The sequence below is a fragment of the Podarcis liolepis genome (genome assembly GCF_965112155.1).
Source record: "Podarcis liolepis genome assembly, chromosome: 1".
NCBI classification, from domain to species: domain Eukaryota; kingdom Metazoa; phylum Chordata; class Lepidosauria; order Squamata; family Lacertidae; genus Podarcis; species Podarcis liolepis.
The window spans coordinates 68,939,840-68,960,062 of NC_139554.1; the positions used below are offsets into that span (position 1 = coordinate 68,939,840).

Consider the following 20,223-nt stretch of genomic DNA (forward strand, 5'->3'; position numbering starts at 1 on the left):
AAAGAAAATTATATGAAAATGATGTATAGATGGTACATAACACCAGTGCAGATAAGAAGAATGTACAAAACTGCTTCAAAGATATGCTGGAAATGTAAGGAAAAAGAAGGGACTTTTTACCATATGTGGTGGGATTGTAGTAAGATTTTAAAAAATTGGGAAATGATATACCATGAATTGAAGAAAACGTTCCAATTAACATTTGTAAAAAAACCTGAAGCATTTTTGTTAGGGATTATAGGGAAAGACCTGCCAAAGAAATTGAAAAACATCTTAATGTATGCGACAACAGCAGCAAGAGTCTTAATAGCACAAGGATGGAAGAACGAGGAAATCCCAACTAAAGAAATGTGGCAAGAAAAATTGATGGATTACGCAGAACTGGCGAAACTGACACACAAACTACATGACAAAGATGACTGTGACTTTAAAGAAGAGTGGAAACCTTTCACAAAGTACTTAAAGAAACAACAAAATGAATTGGACTCCTTGGCAGGTTTTGAATAAACATACACAAACCTTTTATTGATAACATATATAGATAGATAACTTAAGGATCTTTACAATTTTATAACATGCAGAGAACAACATGTGCTAAAAAACCAGAGAGAGGAGTTGGGGGTAGTCTGGGGGTGGGTGGGAGGGAGGGTTTACTTTCTTTCTTTCTTTTTGGGGAGGGGGAGGGGAAATGGGGGGGAATGAGGATGATGTATTTTTGTTTGATTGTTATTTTGAAATTCCTAATAAAAATATTTTTAAAAAAGAAAGGAAGAAATTAAAAGTGCCAGAAAGATAACTGAGGTGACTCTTCCATAAACAGAATGCCAAAACCAAGAAAGCTGCTCTCAGCTGACAGGGGCACTTGGATGGAGGCCTTCAAATATTACCCGAGAGCATGAGTAGGTTCATGTTCAAATCCCCAAGTTTTCAGGTACCAATGAGGATGTATAGAGCTTTAAAGTTAAGCACCAATATTTTCCTCAAAAATATAATGTATTTATTATGTTGTAAGCTGCCTAAAAATGACGCTGTCCTATAAAACAGCTTCGAAAACTTTAAAATAAAATGAACTAGGAGAGTAGTGCAGTGGTTTCAACACTGACAAAATATGTGCTTGCACTTAGCAGCCATGTTGTGGACAACCTGCAAATGTGACCGCATTAGAGTAGCTTAACCTGGAAGTTACCAGAGCATGAATCGCCAAACATTATTCATTCATGCCAACAAATTTAAATGGCAAAATAATGCTACTTTTCTGGGTAAAAATGCTCTACATTCAGCAAATTTATTAAATTTGTTTTTATCTTTCACCCACCACCATTTAGGGTTCATTGTGCAATTTCATGTTCTACAATGTATAATTCATGGACTTGGGTTTATACTGTTAGACTAGTTAAGGATGGATTCCGAAAGATCCAGCAGATCTATAGCCTACATTTTACAATGTAGTATGATGTAGTTGAATAAGTCCCCCTTTATGTAGAAGCATCTTAAAATATATGAATATTTCTGCAAGGTAAAAATCAATATACTTAAATCAACCTCACCAATTCTCCCCAAGTTTTATGCTCACCTTAGACAAAGCCCACCCACTCCTCAAATTTTCTCTTCCTAGAAGTAATACAGTCTTTCGGTACTTGAGTCCAAGATCAATGCATGCCATAGAGCCCCTGCAGCTGTTGTTTACCATGTTGCTGCACATTCTGGTCCTCCATGTGCCTCTCTGTGGACACAAAATTCTTCACAACAAGCCGAGAACACGACTTGTTATGTAACTGGTGAGAGGCGGTGGCGGAGAATGAGGAGGACATGCAACCAAACAATCTACATCATGAAATTCCTGCATGACAATAGTGCTTCTTGTCTCCTTCCCACCCCAGACTCCCCAAAAGGTTTAAAATATAACTGAGCACATTAGCCTTTTTATTGGAAAACTGGAAATGCACATAAGCCTACATAGAAGGACTTGCCAAAATAAGGCAAAACAAAACAAGAAGCTGTTCCGCTCCGAGGAAAGGGGCAGAGGCCAAAAAACTTGGGAAAGAGATTGCAAATAGGGTGAATGAGAGGCCTGGCCCAAGAGACAGCTACAACCCGGGGGCTCTGGGTTAAGGCAGTCAGACATTCTCAGTTTGGCCCGCCAGTGGCCTGAATTGCACATCCACCACCCTGAAAACAAATGCCTCTGGGTGCAGGCAACATGTTCCAAATCTACTCCCCACCCACACTTCAAACCGATGCTGTCTTCAACAAAAGGCCTCACAATGGTACAGGAGAGAATGTACAAAGCTGTTAAAACAAGAAATGGCTACCACTGCATTGCAAAACAGCTAAAGGTGAGTTTCTCCTCCGTGGTAGTTATGTGGTAAGAGAGTGATCCATCTTTCAATGCGATATTTCAACACATTGAACCCTGAAATCTGAATTACATCAAAATTATTACAACAGTAGCATTTCAAAAACTATATGTTTATCTATAGATATAGATACTGCAAAAGACAGAACACTGATTGCAAAACTTCAAAAAAATGCAATAAAAGCTGAAGAAAAAGGAATGACTTGTTCTCTACATCAACAGGAGGTTGAAGCTTTGAGATCAGAGACAGTAACAGCAAGAGGAGGGCACTTCTGCCCTTCTAGCTCAAGACTCAAATGACTCAAGAAGCCTAACGAAATATGCTGAAAGTACAATCACAAAGACATAATCGAACAAGCAGCAGATAAAGTCCTGCAAGATGCATGCATGGAGGACCCCACTCCACCCTGGTGACCATCATGACAGCTAAGAATTACGTACATGCGAGTATTTGATGAGTATCCCTGAGTATCCCATGAGTCATGGTTATCTGAATGTACAGTGGTACCTCGGGTTACAGACGCTTCAGGTTACAGATGCTTCAGGTTACAGACTCCGCTAACCCAGAAATAGTACCTCAGGTTAAGAACTTTGCTTCAGGATGAGAACAGAAATCGTGCTCCAGCAGCGCGGCAGCAGCGGGAGGCCCCATTAGCTAAAGTGGTACCTCAGGTTAAGAACAGTTTCAGGTTAAGAACGGGCCTCCAGAACGAATTAAGTTCTTAACCCGAGGTATTACTGCATTATGAATAAAGCTCATTATTCAAGTTTAGCTCCTTTCACCTTTTTTTTCTTCTATGTAACATTTGTGATATCTATACCATGGGATGCTCTTGATGTTGCTTGATAGCCAACTGCAGTACCCCACTTGCGCAACGGACATCTGCTGGCTTAAGTGGGACTTGCACCTTCTTTCCTCCCCCTGTGGGATCTCACCTATTGTTTATAATTAACATTGGTTCTCAATAAAGCACTTTTAAGAGAAGAGACAAAAAGGCGGTTCATGTATTGCATGAATACAGTTTGTGACAGATCGGGGGCAAAGGGGGGCGGGAAGAGTCTTTCCCTACTTGTGAATGGGGATAAATTTGTTGCATTCTTATTTTAATGCAAATATATCTAATTTGCATTTCCTCAAAACAATATGCAAACCTCAATGCATCCATCCTTCGGGGAGTGATAAAGCGGGATATCAAATCCAAACTCCTCCTCCTCTTCTTCTTCCTCACTGAGAACTGGTACAGCACCTAGCATGTCTTAAGAGTGGCTCTTTCCACCTACAAACATCTAACAAATTCCACAAATACATTCTCAGCCTGGCTACTGATTGATAAGGATATGCTTCTATCATTTACACAATCCTGCATGTCTACCCAGAAGCCAGTCCAACTGAGGTCAATGAGACTTACTCCCAAGTAAATGTGTATAGGATTGCAGCATTAATTTAGACAATGGGTAAAGGGTTTGTAATGCAGTTGCAGAGACTCAATATGCAGTTAGTTATAGAGAGAGAGCCAAAAACCCTGTACAGGTATACAAGGGCTGCAAAGTAAGACTGAAGTGTTAACAGCAGATGTCACTACAGCATCTACTGTATAATCACATGCTTGCATCTGTATTGCTATATGATTTGGGGAATGCCTATGGACCTAATTTTCTATACTTATCTGTCCAAATGACCTAAATGAGTGGCATTAGGCTTTTCACATAATGCCGTTTAATGAAATTACCAAAGTTGCATCACAAAATATTCCTATTACAGCTAAACTGCTGGATTAACATACTAGTCAGAAAGTAATACTTTTCTCAGCATGTCAAATAACAGCTACCTCTTAAAAAGAGGAACTCCCCTGCGAATTCCTGTTTTATACTCCGTCATTCAGGGCATAATTGCACTTGGAGAAAATTAAATTCTTCAAAAGCACAGAGCACTTTTTGCTCTCTTTAGTGGGAGCAAACAGCTTGAGCAGTCCTTTTCAGATAGGACTGCAACGGAGTAGCGAAGAGGCTTTTAACAAACTGGAGACAAAGAATCTGAAAACGGGGTCCAATAAATTTAATACCCTTCCTCAAAATAGAGAGGTTTGTAGTTGGGACTCTTCTTGTTCAGACCCTCTGCTTTACTACACTTCTATCCCACCTGTACTCCAAGGACCTCAAGGCGGAATACATGTTCTTGTGAGATTGGTTAGGCTGAGAGTGACTGGCTCATTCACTCAGAGAAGTTTGCGTCCAAGTGGAGACCTGAACCTTGGTTGCCAGTGTGGTGTCCTCCTGATTTTGGACTCCAGCTCACATCCCAAGCACAAAAAACCCACTACATACTGCATCCAGCGGCATATTCTATTAAACTAAAGGTATGACCGTAGTGAATTTTTGTATGCTCTAATATCACTGAACAGAGTGAGGCCTGGTACAGTCCATATCTCATCCAGCGTCTGTCAATGGTTTTCCAAAAACGCTCAACAAAAGCTGAACAACTTTAAACTACTGATTTCTTAATTTTGGACTCCCAAAAGTAGGGGTTGTCTTATACGTGGGGTAGTGTTATACACGGAAAAATACGGTAATTTCATAACTCTTCTAGTTTTATAAAGCCTGAGAGGAGAAAGTGAGTGAATGTGTGTGAGGAGAGTGATATTCAAAAAATGGCTGCAAATAGTATTGTAAGCAGGACAAGTTCATATGTAAAAAAAACCCAGAAGGGGAAGTTGAGGGAAGTCAAGGGGAGGGGAGGGGAAAGTGGGAAATTTAATCTGTTATTATTTGCTATGATGTAATTGCGGGGGGGAAATAATAATGTAAAATTCAATAAAACAAACAAACAAAAAACTGCTGGAAATGAATGGAGAGCAAGTGCTGACTCTAATTCAAAACTATGATGAGTCTAGTATGCATCGTATAGAACTAAGGCATCTAGTTGTATTTCCCAAGTCAAACATGCCAATATATCTAACCTTCTGTCTGTCCTCCTGGGTTCACTATGGTTCATCTATGCTTACTTCCTGTAACAGTTTCTCTATTGGGTCATTTTTTTCTATTTACATTGGTCACTAAAGCCAATGAGTCTGTTATCCAAGCAGCCGCAGCAACGTCAAGCCATAGGGATGGGACACCACAAAAATGTTCTGTCCTTGGCTTCAGCAGTCATCTTCAGTGTGAATGGTGGTGTTTTTTTTTCTTTTACAAACCCCACAATTTATGCACTTAAGACAACACTTTCTTGTAGGAATCCATTATTTTGAATAAGCTGAAACACTGAGAATATTGAAACTTGGGGTAGTATTCAACTAAGGTTTACTCAGAGTAGACCTACTGGAATTGATGGACCTAACGATGTTCACTATTTTCAATGGGACTGCGGTGAGGGAAAACTTAGCTGAATACCACCAGTGGTTTTCTGCGGTGCTAAAATGTTGCTTGTTGGAAGGAATTCACCACATAAAACCTTCAATGCATAAAATCTAACATTCTCTTTCATAAAGAAGCATGGCTGGGAAATGGTGGGGCACTTGATACTTTATGGGGCAAGCATCTTTTGGTGTTCACAGTGGTACCCGCCATTAACATTTGTGGCACTGAATGTTTGTTATTCTGCAGTGGACACGTGTCAATTCACTTGCTCATTATTCAACTCTGTACATGAACAAAGGCCACTTCCAAACTGGGCATTTACTGAGCTACATTTCTCCCCACTTCCTCTTCATGGGGCACCTGCATGAAGTCATCAACAAAACATCTGCATGAGGAACAGATCAGATCCCCAAGGAGTGCTACAGACCAAAAGCCAGGGTTTCAAACAGTTTATTTCCTGAGCATCACAAACAAATCAGTGTTCACTTGCTCTATTAAGAGGTCTTGGTCATCTAATCTTATATAGCCACATGTGAACGCACTTCTCATTCCATGCTATTTAACAGAAATATCAATTTTCTACCAACATGCAGTGGACTGTTCTATAAATTGTCAGCAATCCACATCTTATGTAATAGTCCCTCGTGAAAGTGTTCACAATACAGTTTATCTGGCATTGTCAGTGGAACCCATCTGTGTCTAATTCCATCCCTTGTTTTCAATTTGTTCAGGAATGATCTTTTCAAACATCATGGTGTGAAAGTCGACCACTAGTTTCCAAAATGGGCTGACCTCATTTGTCTGCCTTCAATGCATTTCATATTCCTGAAAGAATTCCCAACGACCTAATTTTCCCAGTAAGCCATGTATAAGCATTGACTAACAAGTTTCCAACATTCCATTTTGGGGCAAAGTGAGTATCTTGTTGATGCTAAGCCCATAAGCTCCTGAATGACATCACCCAATGGTTTCATATGTGTGCTAATTAGCATAGAATGTAATCTTGGGGGACACCATATAGCTCAATTAACCATGGTATCAAACTGTAGTCCCTCAACCCTCTAAGTAAGACAAGCACCAATGTAAACTGGTCCCTCCAAACTCCTTCCCAGTCAGCTAATCCAGAACCACCGGTCTAGTTACAGGTATAGCTCATCAACAAAGACAACCTAATCATTCTATGTCCCATAACCAGACTTTAAACTAGATTGAAATTGATCTAGATAATCTGCCTCATATGGACCCAATACACTCAAAATTTTAATAAACAATTTTGTGCATGACAAAGATAGAAAGTGATTCAGGTCTATGCCAGGGATGAAGAACCTGTGGTCCTCCAAATGTTGTATTATAACTTACTTAGAAAAAAACAAAACCAGAAAAGGGGGGTGAGAACAGGATATAAATTCAGGCATCCACAAAAATAAAACAAACACGAGCTTCAATCTGGATAGCTCAGCGGCATGGTGCTGAAAGGAGCATGGTGCTAACTACACAGGTTGCAGGCTTGATCCCTGTATGGAACAGCTGCATATTCCCTGCACTGCAGGGGGTTGGACTAAATGAACCTCAGGGTCCCTTCCAACTCTATGATTCTATGAAAAAAACATTTTGCTTCACCACAGGTCTATACCAGGGATGAAGAATCAGTGGTCCTTCAGATAGCAAGCGTTGAACTACACCATACAGTATTCAATGGGGAAAAGGCTTAAATCCAGGCACACATAAAAATAAAAAAGGTGTCACTGCATTCCAGAAATGTGAGTATTTTTGGTCTTTGTTGCAACAGATCAACAGAATTATTTAATGCATGTTTCCTTAGAAATAAGTCCCACTATGACATTTGCACAGTCACAGTCCTATGGTCACAGTCCTGTAGATTTGCTATGGTCTAGAGTTCACTTCAACAGCTGCCCCAAGTACTGGCAGATTATACATGTACATGCGTGTGGAGGTAAAATACATAACTGTAAACAAGGCGACAAAAAAGGCGATGAGATGCAAGCAGTGCACTCTGACATTTCTGGGCAAAATTTACATATATCAAGTTCAAGCTACCTAGAAATGACATTGACTCTGCTTCTCACATTTCTTAGCCTTCTGCCCCTACTGCTTACATAATTTTTTCTTTATTCCCATATATAGACATGCCAAATGAGGATATGCATCATATATCTAATGATGTAGGGTCCAGGTCACAAAAGCTTATACTACAACAATGTTGTTGGTCTTTTAGGACCACAAGACTCTTTGTTTTTAGAAGAAAACAGTATAAACAAATATATTGACTTAACTCAAAATGCTGGCAGTCAGTATAAAATACATGAAGGGTACCAGAGGCCATTGTACCTAAGGGTGGATTCCACAGTGCAAGTTCATCCCATGCTTTTAGAAACACAGGCTGTGTCCATAGAAAATGGATACAGCCAAGCACATCTGACTATATCCAACCCTCCTTAGGCTGCACACACCCTACAACTCGAAAGCACAATCTTTGACTCAAAGAATTCTGGGCACTGTAGTTTGCCTTTCACAAAGTCAGAACTCCCAGCAACCCTTAAACAACAATGCCCATATTTTTCTGAGGGGGAAATGTACTTCCAATGTGATTTCAAGACCTACTGTGTACACAAACGGATATGGAAAGTGTTTTATGAACACAACATAATAATAGCCCTGACTGCAACGGCGCACTCCCACACATAATATCCAGCAACTGGGAATTTACAATGTGGGTAAAACTGCAGTCCTATATCACCTTTCCTGGGAACAAGTCACAGTGAACTGATAAGCAAGCATAAATTTATACTGGATAACCTGTGGGCCTCCAGATGCCTTGGTCAGGGATGATGGGAATTGTAGTCCATGGGTCATGCTGGCTGGGGAGGATGGGAGTAGGAGTCAAACAACATTTGGAAGGCTGCAAGACAGCCACCCTTGGTGTGTATAGAAAAAGGCAACATTCCCAAACCTGGGACTAAAACTCCCATCAGCCCCAGCCAGCACCACTTTAAACAGTCTCTGGAGTAAGCACCATTTAACCCAGCGAGCTTAGTTCAAAGCAAACATGCATGAGATTCCATTCAAAATACTAAAGTGGAGTTTTTGGGGGTCAGGCAAAGAGAAACCTGTAAAGGAACAAAGTCTGCTCAGCCTGCAAACAGCTACGCAAACAAACTCTACTGTGGAGGTTCCCACATTTTCTATCTTCAGGCCCACTTAAGGTGGCTGGAAGTTACTGAGGCCCACTAGTCAGAAAATGGTGGTGTGGACCTAGTTTCAAAATGGTGGCAGCTGCAGAGCTTGGCATAATTAGCTGACTAACATCACTGTCTACTGATCTTTGGAAATAGCTAGATTCTTTCCCATAGTGCTTTCGCTATGGAAACAAATTTCCTACCTTAGTTTTCCACAAGTGCCAACATTTGTTCTGGAGGTAATGTGATTAAGCCTTTTTTCTTCCCATCACCACATGTCTCTCAGTAGGTTTACTAATTTCCTATCATTTCTTCTCCCATTTGTCTTTCCCACTCTACTAGTACCTTATCCTCCCCGCCCCACTCCAAAAAACCACTGCCAGTTTCTTTCATTCTTCTTTTCTGGTGCTTTTACATTTCCTTCCTCCTCTTACAACATCTTTCCTCTCTTATGCCTTTCCTTTGTATTCCAGTTTAATGTAACCTTTTATCTCTTTTTCCAGTTTCCTTCAACACCTCCTCTGGCCCTTTCGCTTCAGAGAAGAGCAACCTCCTTTGCCTCTTCCTACATTGAGCTCTGCCTCTTAGCCACTTTTACTCATAATACAATAAGTTCCTGGGTCTGGCATTGTTACAACCAAAATAAAAATATAATAAAGACACTTACTGTTGCTGGCCGCTACTTCGATAGCCCTCTTGCTCTAAGAATAAGGGAACCGTCACACATCAGTGCAAACTCAGAAAAGTCACAGAGTGCAAATGCAAGCACCTAATTGGCCCAGATGCAACTATACACACCTGATTGGCAGGGCAGCTCTTTCCACAACTGCAACCCATAAGTTTACATTACTTAATGGGCCCTGATTAGGGAACAGAAGGATATAAATGGAGAAATGCAAAAGGCCCACGAAGCCCTCCAGCCCTATTTAATTTTTCTTACCTATTTGTGAGCTATTTTGTTTTTTACAAAAAAATAAAATAAATCCCTTTGGAGATGGGGGTGGGAACTGCTCTCCATAGTTATTTTTTTCTGATTGGCTGTGATCTGCACACAGCAGACTGGCCACCACAAGAGAAAGATAGACAAAGAGAAACAACTCCAGGAAGTCTCTCAGACTTCTCAGTGAGTGGACATTTAAGGATATGCGTGTGGAGCACAGGAGGGAGGGGGAACTATGGCTTTGGGGGAACAAGCACAAGAGCGGTAGTTCCTCTGTGGCATTATTGATAACCTATTGTTGGTTATCTACAACTTTGCAGGGAACAGCAACGAGGTACCGGAGGACAGAAGCGTGGGCATCATGCAGCCCACCATGGCCCTTATGTCAGCTTGCTGCTAACAGGTGTCAGCTTGCTGCTAACAGGTGGAGGACACTGTCCCATTGACAGGTGTTGAAGTAAGAGTCCACTGCCAATCCGGTTAGGTTCTGTACATCTTGTTCTTCACTTGCTTGGGACAGTTGCTGCCAATTGGGGCAAATAATACTGAACTAGATGGACTACAGGTTCAACTCCATAAGATGCATTACATAAAGCACTAATTAGAAAAAAGGGAATTATGGTTTCCTTGTACTGTTTATCTCTTAGAGCAGGGGTCAGCAAACTTTTTCAGCAGGGGGCCGGTCCATTGTCCCTCAGACCTTGTGGGGGGCCGGACCATATTTTGAAAAAATGTATATGAACGAATTCCTATGCCCCACAAATAACCCAGAGATGCATTTTAAATAAAAGGACACATTCTACTCATGTAAAAACAAGCTGATTCCCAGACCATATGCGGGCTGGATTTAGAAGGCGACTGGGCCGGATCCTGCTCCCAGGCCTTAGTTTGCCTACTCATATCTTAGAGCACCATTCTATACCTACTTACGTAGGAGTAATCGCTGTTAACTACAGTGCCATTTATTTCCAAGTGAACATGCACCGGGTGTTAGGCATCTAGTTTTCAACAGAATGTTTATTTCTCTTCCTCAATATTTATTTTTTTATTAACATTTAATTAGCTCCTGTTTAATCAGGCTAGCATCCTTTGTGTCCCACAAGCAAAGCAGCAATAATGCTTTACATGTATTTTAAAAGAAGCATTTGAATTGTATCCCAATTTCTTTTGAAAGATATATTCTCCTTTTAAAGCATTCTTTGTTTTAACAGGCCCTTGTTTCAAAATTCAAGGCTGAGGTCTCCTTGTTTCTGAGTTACTGGAGATGGGTTCAGGTCAGTGAAGAGTTTAAAAAAATAAAATGCAAGCTCATCCAGAAGTAATCTCCAAATGCTCCTGGTAATGTAAGATGCTAAAAACAAAAACAAAACCCTGTTCTCATTGAAAATATTCTGTAGGCAGCATCCACTGCACTGTGCTACATGGTGGCCCCGAGACAGGCTAGGACAGGGTGGAAACTTTCTGGTTTTTGAATTGCCAAAGGTGGCCTCAGCTCAGTAACAAAATACAATGCAAGCTCATCTAGTTTCCAAATGCTTCCAGTAAGGGGTGCAAAAAGGTATAAAACAAAAACAAAAACAAAAAAACCCTGTTCTAACTGAAAATATTCTGTAGGCAGCTTCTATCACACCATGGTGCATCCTGGGCCCCAAGACAGGCTAGGACATAGTGGAAGTTTTCTTGTTTCTGAATTGCTGGGGGTGGACACAGTTCAGTGAAGAGTTTAACAAAACACAATGTAAGTTCATCTAGTTGTCTTGCCATTTCCAACTGCTTCCAGTAAAGGAAGATGCAAGAACTTCCTGTTCTAACTGAACATATTCTGTAGGCGGCTTCCATCAGGAGGACCAGGCTAGGAAAGCCAGCTGATTCTACAGGTCACAAAACAGTGGTTAAAGCTGAGGGAAGTGAACTGTCCAAGTGAATTGACTGAAGGGTCCAGCTTTTAATAGCTAGGCCCCTCAGAAATGGTCTTATGCCAGATCAGGCCATTTCCCCATCTGTCTATTTAACTGGCAGCAACTATCTCAAATGTGTCAAGCAAGCAGAGGTCCTGCCCATTGACTCTACCTGACACTTTAAGCTGAAGAGGGAAGGTGCTGAACCTGGGACTCTGTATGCAAAGCATAAGCTCTGCCATTCAGCTATGGCCCCTGCCCTCACCTTGCTGGTTCAGCTGGTGTACCTGCAATAGAATAACATTCAGAGAAATTAAATTAATCCCGGGTGGATTTTTAAACTCTGCATAACAATAAACAGAGTAAGGGCCAGTTAGAGAGGACTGGGGTAGGACACAATTGCTTGCCAACCTGTTGGCCACCACTGTTCTATAGCTTCAACCTGCAGCCATACATGTAGGTAAAGTACCAAATGTGCCCGCACCTCTGGAAGATGACAAGATGCACACACAGTTAGCAAGGCAGCATGTGACTCTGGGGAGAATGAAGGTTGTAGAAGGCAAGAATGGGAACAGTGAACTGGGCTGTGATTACAAGAGCATTTGAACATGATCTGTCTCTGCCATTCAGGTTGTGCTGGGCGAGGATCTTCAAATATCCCTAGTAAGTGTTAAAATGTTTAACTTCCTTAAACTTTCGTGCCCACTTCCAGACAATCTGAGTATACATCTGCTGGTCAATGTGATGTCTCTGAGCATGTCTGTGACCATCTCCAGTTTAACTTGTATCTGGTTGTTATTCGAAATATGGGACCCATTGACCTCTTCCTCCTTTGCAACTCCCAAAGATGTAGGTCAATCAGCCCATCTAAGCTCAGACTGGCAGCAACTCTCATTCATTCGTTGGTCATTTATATACTGCTTTTTGGCCCAAAGGCTTCCAAAGCAATGAACAGGTTGAAAACAAAAGGAAATACGATAAAACCACATTAAATACAAAAGCAAAAGTGCAAATAAATCAGTAAAAACATATAATGTGTGTGTGTGTGTGTGTATATATATGTGTGTGTGTGTGATATTATATTATATTATATTATATTATATTATATTATATTATATTATATTATATTATATTAGCCTGGGTCTTTCCCAGTCCTACCTGAAGATGCCAGGGATTGAATTTGGGACTTTCTGCATGCAAATCAGATGCTCTTCCACCTAAGCTAAGGTCCTTCCCCACAACAGCTTATGCCATACAATTCAAACTTCACAGGAACTGAAAGTGGCCAGTTGAGGACAAGTGGAATGGAATTCAAGCCATTACTGGAATTCTAATTTGAGGCGACTCTAGAGAAGAACTTAACAGCTCTTTGCTTGTCCTCTTGGGCCTGACGCTTGACAACGCTTGACAGGAAATGAGCTTGAAAGGTTCAGAGGCAGGTCACAGAGCTGTATCCCTGCCAGCTGCTCAGATGACCCTAGCAGTGTGTTTTGAGAAACCTGATACACTTGCTTATTATTAAAGCCTTTTTTCCTTGGAGAAGTCACGTCTAACACTGGGTTCTACCAGACACATGGCTAGCCTATTACATCCTCCTCCCCCCCCCCACATTCTTCTCAAGTGACACTTGTTATATGACCTAAGACTGGAACAACGTGAAAAATCCCATGTTGCAACACAAGGCTGAATGTGCAAGGATCATCTTGTTTACAGGAATGCTCCTGCCTTGTTTGCCTTGCAGCATTTGTTGTGCCAATCCTTCAGACCACCTCCCCTGAGGAACCAAAACCAGAGCTGGAAATTCCTGATGTCTGAGATCCTGAATTCTGGAAGGCACAATTAAGCAGGGAAATAGTGTCCAAGGCGGAGCTGATGAAATGTGGAAGGTATATTTGAGTGGACACAGTACTTTGCATTCCAGTTCACTATTTAAAAGTGTCCTCCATACTTATGCTCCATTCTAAACAGGTGATTTTGCTGGCACTGGTATTTCTTAGAAGCAGGAAACATATCAAATCAGATTGCCTTATGCAGATTCTTTTTTTCCTTTTGGCAAGGATGCCCAATAAATATTGCTGCACACAGTACTCCCCCCCCCCCCTAGAAAAATAGGTGCTGGTACACACCAAAAAGTTGCTACAGTAGGTGCCACACTTTTTAACAAAACAAAAAGAGGTGCCAGTACTGCGTACCCTTGAGTACTCCCTGACAGAAAAGCACTGGTTGCACGCTACCCTAATATCCAAGTGTGATGGGGTTCAGTTTCCTTGGAATGAGGGTCAGCGGACTGTGGTGGCTTTATGATGTATTGTTTATTTACAGATATATACAACCTGACCCTATGATGGAAGAGCTCACAGGATCAATGCCCCAATAAGGTTTTGCATCTCCCATAGCCACAGCCTTGGATTCAAGCAGACGTCAAGCATGCCTCTCACTCTCAATCTTCTGCCGGCTCCTAGCCCAGCTCTCTCACACAACTCCATTATCCTTCTAGCTACCAGCCAGGTGAAGGACAGGGCACACCCATTTGCCCTCCGACACAGCTACTTCCTTTGTTACCCTAACGGCCCATACTTAGGGGCCATTAATTTATCAAGAAACTTGCCTGGCTCCTTCAACAATGCAATCTCAGAACACTATGTTCTTAAATTAAGGTTGTATGTGCACCAGCATATGTCCCACTAGAACAGGGGTCTGCAACCTTTAAGACAAAAAGAGCCACTTGGACCCGTTTCCGAAGGAAAAAAAACTGGGAGCCGCAAAACCATTGCGACATTTAAAACAAATATAACACTGCATATATTGTTTCTTACCTTAATGTCCGATCTGACAGCGGGCGGGAAGGTGACTAACGCACGCACCGCCCCCATGCGACGTCACAGCCAGTACAGCGCCCACCACAGTGGGGAGTGTCGGGGTGCACAATGCGCCTCCTCCCCTCGCTAGTATCCGCCCCGGAGCCGCGGCAAAGGTGTAAAAGAGCTACATGCGGCTCCGGAGCCACGGGTTGCAGACCCCTGCACTAGAACAAGGGGAATATTATAAGAGCAGCCCTGTATGATTAGGCCAAAGCTCCACCTAGTTCAGCATCCTGTTTCCAACAGTGAACAGCTCTGCCTTCAACAAGCACCCAAGCAAGAAGACATGAAAGTGACAGCCCTCCCCAATTGTTTCTTCCTTTCCCAGATTGATATTCAGAGACATACTTGGTTTGGCCATCACCACTGATAGTCATAGCTCTCCTCTTCCTGAATTTGTTTGCATGCACAGGTAATATCTCTGCAATGTTCACCCACTGGATATGAGAATCTTTTGCCCCCCCCCCCATGTGCAACTAGAGCTACAGAAGCAGCACAGAATCAGAGTGTATAGACAGTGCCAGAAACATGCCATGGATTTCTTTTAATTACATATTTAAATATTATTTTGCCGATTTTATTTTTCTTTGTTAGATTTGTTCATTTCCCTACCCTTTCCAGTTTAGCCCTTGGCTTTTCATGAGGTGCCAAAGCATTGTACATGAAGATTAAGTTGCACATGTATGACTCTGTTTTCATGTTGTTGTTCTTTAATTTCTTCCAGCTCATGGCTATCTTGTAGGGACCCCAACTTACCTTGCAGATGCCTCCAGATCCCTCAAAGGCCCCAGCACATTATTCAGCATTCATATGAATCTTTTGCACACCTCTAGTGTTTGTTCCTTTAAGGGTAAGAGTTGTGTTTGTTGATTTACACTTATTTAATTATCAATTGCTGTTTGTGTATTACTTCCAAAAAACCGAATAAACTTTTAAAGAAAGAAATAATTTAAGCTTCTTGAAATGTTCATACACTAAATTCAACTAAAGTGTAACTTATTATTATTTTAACCAGCAAAGTAACCCTTATCTGCTCTTTTTTTGTCGCTGTAGAATAAAGCAAATATGTCATTTTATATAAACTACAGCAAATGGCTGGTAGAGACTGCTCACTGGTCATTAATAAGCAGGAGTGAAGGAAGAAAAGGCAGAGGAACCATTGCCAGTCTGGCAGCGGGGAATGCAGAGATAGCCCCTGTGGCGCCCAAATTGAGAATCCACACACTAATTCTGTGACCTTCTCATCCAGTGATGAAAGCAGCAACAGTGACACTGACTCCCAGTAATTATGTGATTAAGCCACGGAGAAGAGGGCCGGAGTCACATGCTTTTCAAGGATTTTATAGTGAGCTATAGTGTGTGTTCCTTATGCAAATACATTAGATGCTCCAGTTCAGATTTTACTAATGATGGGGCATAGCTTTCATAGTTCTGGGGGGTTTTCTTCTTCAGGTTAACATGGGGTGGGGGTATTTAACATAGGGTGGGACCCGGTGCAGCAGTCCTGCTTTGCACTTTCCTTGAGTGCTTTTGCCTGTCTGGCATGTGTTCTTGAACAGTGATGATGTCTCTTACTTGCCTGGATGTAGATATCTGCCCTTGTGTGCTTGCGCACACATTGCACACATGTGTACACACATTAATCTCTAAATTTTATATGGGCGGAATAAGGCCTACTGTACAAAGGTAAGAGTCACATCCATTGTCCCACTCATTTTTTTCCTCTAGCCCCAACCACTACTGGCACACAGCCCAGGAGGTACCCCCATGAGGTACCATAAGCTTCCACCCCTGTTCTAGAACAAAGATCCAAAAAAAGAATGATATGAACTAATGCCAGTGTACTGGAAGAAGCAAAGATCACCAGTGTCCAAGCAATGATTCTTCAACATCAACTTCATGGGACTGGTCATGTTGTGCAGATGACCGATTATCATCTTCCAAAGCAACTACTCTATTCCGAACTTAAAAATGGAAAGCGTAATGCTGGTGGTCAACAAAAGAGATTTAAAGACTCTCTCAAGGCAAATCTTTAAAAAATGTAATATAAACACCGACAATTGGAAAACACTGGCGTGCGAGCTCTCCAATTGGAGAACAGCCTGTACCGAAGGTGGTCATGGAATTTGAAGACGCTCAAATTCAGGACGATAGGGAGAAACGTGCTAAGAGGAAGGCACGTTTGGTAAACCCTCAGCACGATCAACTCCCACCCGAAAACCTACATCCTCACTGTGGAAGGATGTGTGGATCCAGAATTGGCCTCCACAGTCACTTATGGACTCACTGTTAAAATCGTGCTCATGGAAGACAATCTTACTCAGCTACGAGTGATCGTCAAAGAAGAAGAAGAGGATTATTAGACGTTTTAACATTAAACAGACATCTCTTAATAACAATAAAAAGCCAGAGAAATGTTGATTTGGGAGAGTCTCTAAAATTCCCTCACAGATGTTCTTCAAATCCTGGTCTCTCAGCCTCCACAGGCACACAACTAAGGGAATATAAAACACTGTGCTTCAGGATTTCAAGCCAGTATTAAACTATTCTTAAAATCCTTATTTGGAGTCTTGTTTGCCAAATCTAACACCTCATGGCAGTTGCATTCCTCTGCAGCTGACCCAGGCACTGAAACCTGTGGAATTTTGTCAGAGGCTTGGAGTAAATGACGATGCATCTTTGCCATGGCATTGCCACAAATACATGTCTATTAAAAAATTTGCTGAGATTAGCATAGCGTAGACGTAAGAGTCCTTTCAGGCAGGGGTTTATTGTGGAATTGTTGCTCCTCATGCCCACAAGTCTCTTCTTGTTTTTTGTTTTTGCAGTGTCCACATGACATCATCATCAAAATACTGGCCCCTTACTGCTGCAAAAATCTGGTAAGTAAAAATAACTCTTTACACTGTAGCAGGAACCCCCCCCACCCCAATCATTCTGTTTGCACAAACTTCACACACACTCACACTCATGCACTACATATGCCACATTTCTGTTATAAATTCATAGAAAATCAACCATACATCGGATTTGCACTGTTCCATTTTTATTTTACTCCATATGACAATGACTATCAAAGGGGGGGGTGATTCTGGGCAGCCATAATCCCTTCACCATCCCAGCACATCCACAGGAGCCCTGCCCAGTTGCTATGTCAACCCTGATAATCCCAGACAGAAGACAATCAAAATCATAAAGAACAGTGGATTCACCACAGGCTGAAACAAAGGACGATGATCAGATCTTCCCTCTGGGGGCAGGAAACTGCAAACTCCCCATTGTCACCTGGAAAGTACTCATGGGGAGGGGGAAAGGAGGAACCAGCTGGGTGACTGGACACTCAGGTTACCACCACAACTCCTCCCTCAACCCCTCCTTTCTGTAATGTATGCATGATGTCAACCCCTCCTTTCTGTAATGTATGCATGATGTTTCTGGGGGTGGGCTTGACCTAGAGGAGGGGAATTTCAAAAGTTTTTATAAGGTCTTGCAGCCCATTGTTCTGGGTCTTTCCTCTCTCCTGCAAGTGAGGGGAACACCCTGATGCATCAGATCAATAAAGGCCAAGCCTACAGGCTGCTGTTTTGCTCCATGTTATCCTGGTTGGTGTCTTTGTTTTGTCCAAGAGAGCCCTCAGATTTTTCCGTTAACAGTTGGCGACCGCGACTCAGGGACACTTGGTTCTCCTGTAAAGGTGAGAGGGGAGATAGAAGGGATCGGGCGCCACTGGGCAACCTTAGCCCAGAGATCCTTCTTCCTCTCCCTGCCTCCTCTTTGCGGGCGGTAATCAATCGTCACCAAAAGCTCAACCAGGGGAGCAAAGGCGAGGTCAAGCCGGCTAAAAAAAGAAAAGGATCCTGAGATTCGCGGGGGACATCTTCGAACGTGAGTATGGTTTGAAGTAAATACATTGGGAGGGGGGTGGAAAAGTAACGTCCCCACGACAGCCAGACTTTCCTTCTTTCATTTCTGGCGTTACCCTTCGGAGTCGGCCGGGTACGCTCTCTCTCTCTCCTTTTCTCCCCCGATTCTCCCCCTCGGAGGGTGGCCAGGGAAATCGCGGAACTTTTCTGTCTGACGTTATCTCTCGGGGTCGTCTAGGAACGCCAATACCTTTCTCTTTCTCTCCCCTCAATTTCTTACACGGTGTGTGGCCGGGGAAATTGTGGTACCTTTTGCTGTTTTCCGATGTTCCCCCCCGGGGTCGTCCAGGAACATCTTAATCTCTCTATCTCTTTTCTCCCCCGTTTTCCGTCTTGGAATTGAGTCCGGGAAAGCGTGGCTCTTTTACTGTTTCTCTGACATCCCTCTCTCGGAGTCGTCCAGGGGAGTCTTTCAAGTATTCTCTTACTCTCCACCTACCCTAACTATACAAATGAACCTTCCCCTCCTGCCTGGCGACCTTTGTTAGGGATGACCTGGGTATGTGAGAACGCAAGGTCGTTTGCTCCCCTTTCAAAACTTTGTTTTCTCGGACCCCCAATCTGGCACTGCACAGCGCAGGCGTCCAGTAGGGAGCCCAAACTTAGTCTCAAAGGCTAGGCAGGAGGCTGTTGTGGAGGGTAGAAGGGGCGGTTCACGAAGTGGGGCCCCACACTAGGATTAGTCTTGAAAACAGTACTGTGGTTTAGGTTTCCGGGCAGAGACCCGTGGTTTAGGTTTCCGGGCAGAGACCCGTGGTTTAGGTTTCCGGGCAGAGACCCGTGGTTTAGGTTTCCGGGCAGAGACCCGTGGTTTAGGTTTCCGGGCAGAGACCCGTGGTTTAGGTTTCCGGGCAGCGACCCGTGGTTTAGGTTTCCGGGCAGCGACCCGTGGTTTAGGTTTCCGTTCAGGTTTGAGGTTTTTAGCAAATAGCTCGTGGTTAAGAAACAAGTAGGGATTGCGCTAAGTCAAGGATATCCCAAATACTGAAAGAATCTTTCTTCTACCCCTTTCTTTCCCATTGCCCCTCCTCCCTTGTGTGTGTGTTTCCACTCTTTCTGTCTTTAGCGTACTTCGTTAACGAAAAAAAAAACCCCCAATAATAACATATGAGAGAATGGGAGCTCACTAAACACCCTAGCTGGACTCCTCCTGGCAACAAAGCTTCCATGAAGCCTTTTGCCCCAGAGAGGACTCTAATATGCCCCTCCAGCTTGTCATCTCCAATTAGAGAAAAAATAGAAATAAAATAAAGGGGCAAAATGGTCTTTCCAAGTACAAAGTACGAGACCGTTGTAACTTTTAGTGGGTGGCTTAGGCCCACCACCTAGAACCCAGGGCACAGTGGCCACCTCAGGGATCCTTCAACAAAACCAGGGTGTGAACTCTTAGGGAGAGCTGAACACATCAAATTTGTGTTGTTAAACTATAATCTAAAGCTAGAACATGAAACTGTAAACTTAATGGTGCTCAGAGGCAAAAAAAAAAAAAAAATGAATAAGAGATGTATTCAAAGATTTAGAAATATTTCAAGGGTTTGTATTTACATTGGCCTTGGCATCCACAGACTGTTCTTAAATGCACATAGTTTTAAATTGCAAGCTTGCTTCAAAAATCTTAAATCTAAGGAAGCCATGTTGCGCCTTATCAATCTTAAAACAAAACAAAATGGAGAATGGAGTGTGCAAATGTTTGT

General features: G+C 42.5%; 2 long non-coding RNA genes across 2 annotated transcripts in view; one reads left to right on the plus strand and one right to left on the minus strand.

Annotated features, from left to right (window-relative positions):
* The window catches only part of LOC310695149, a 62,311-nt gene that overhangs the window by 10,696 nt on the left and 31,392 nt on the right, over positions 1 to 20,223 (minus strand). The window lies entirely within an intron of this gene.
* On the plus strand, positions 12,908 to 15,521 carry LOC310695201. The gene is made up of 3 exons (XR_014519979.1): positions 12,908 to 13,631; positions 14,068 to 14,253; positions 15,349 to 15,521. It is a non-coding gene; the product is annotated as an uncharacterized lncRNA (long non-coding RNA).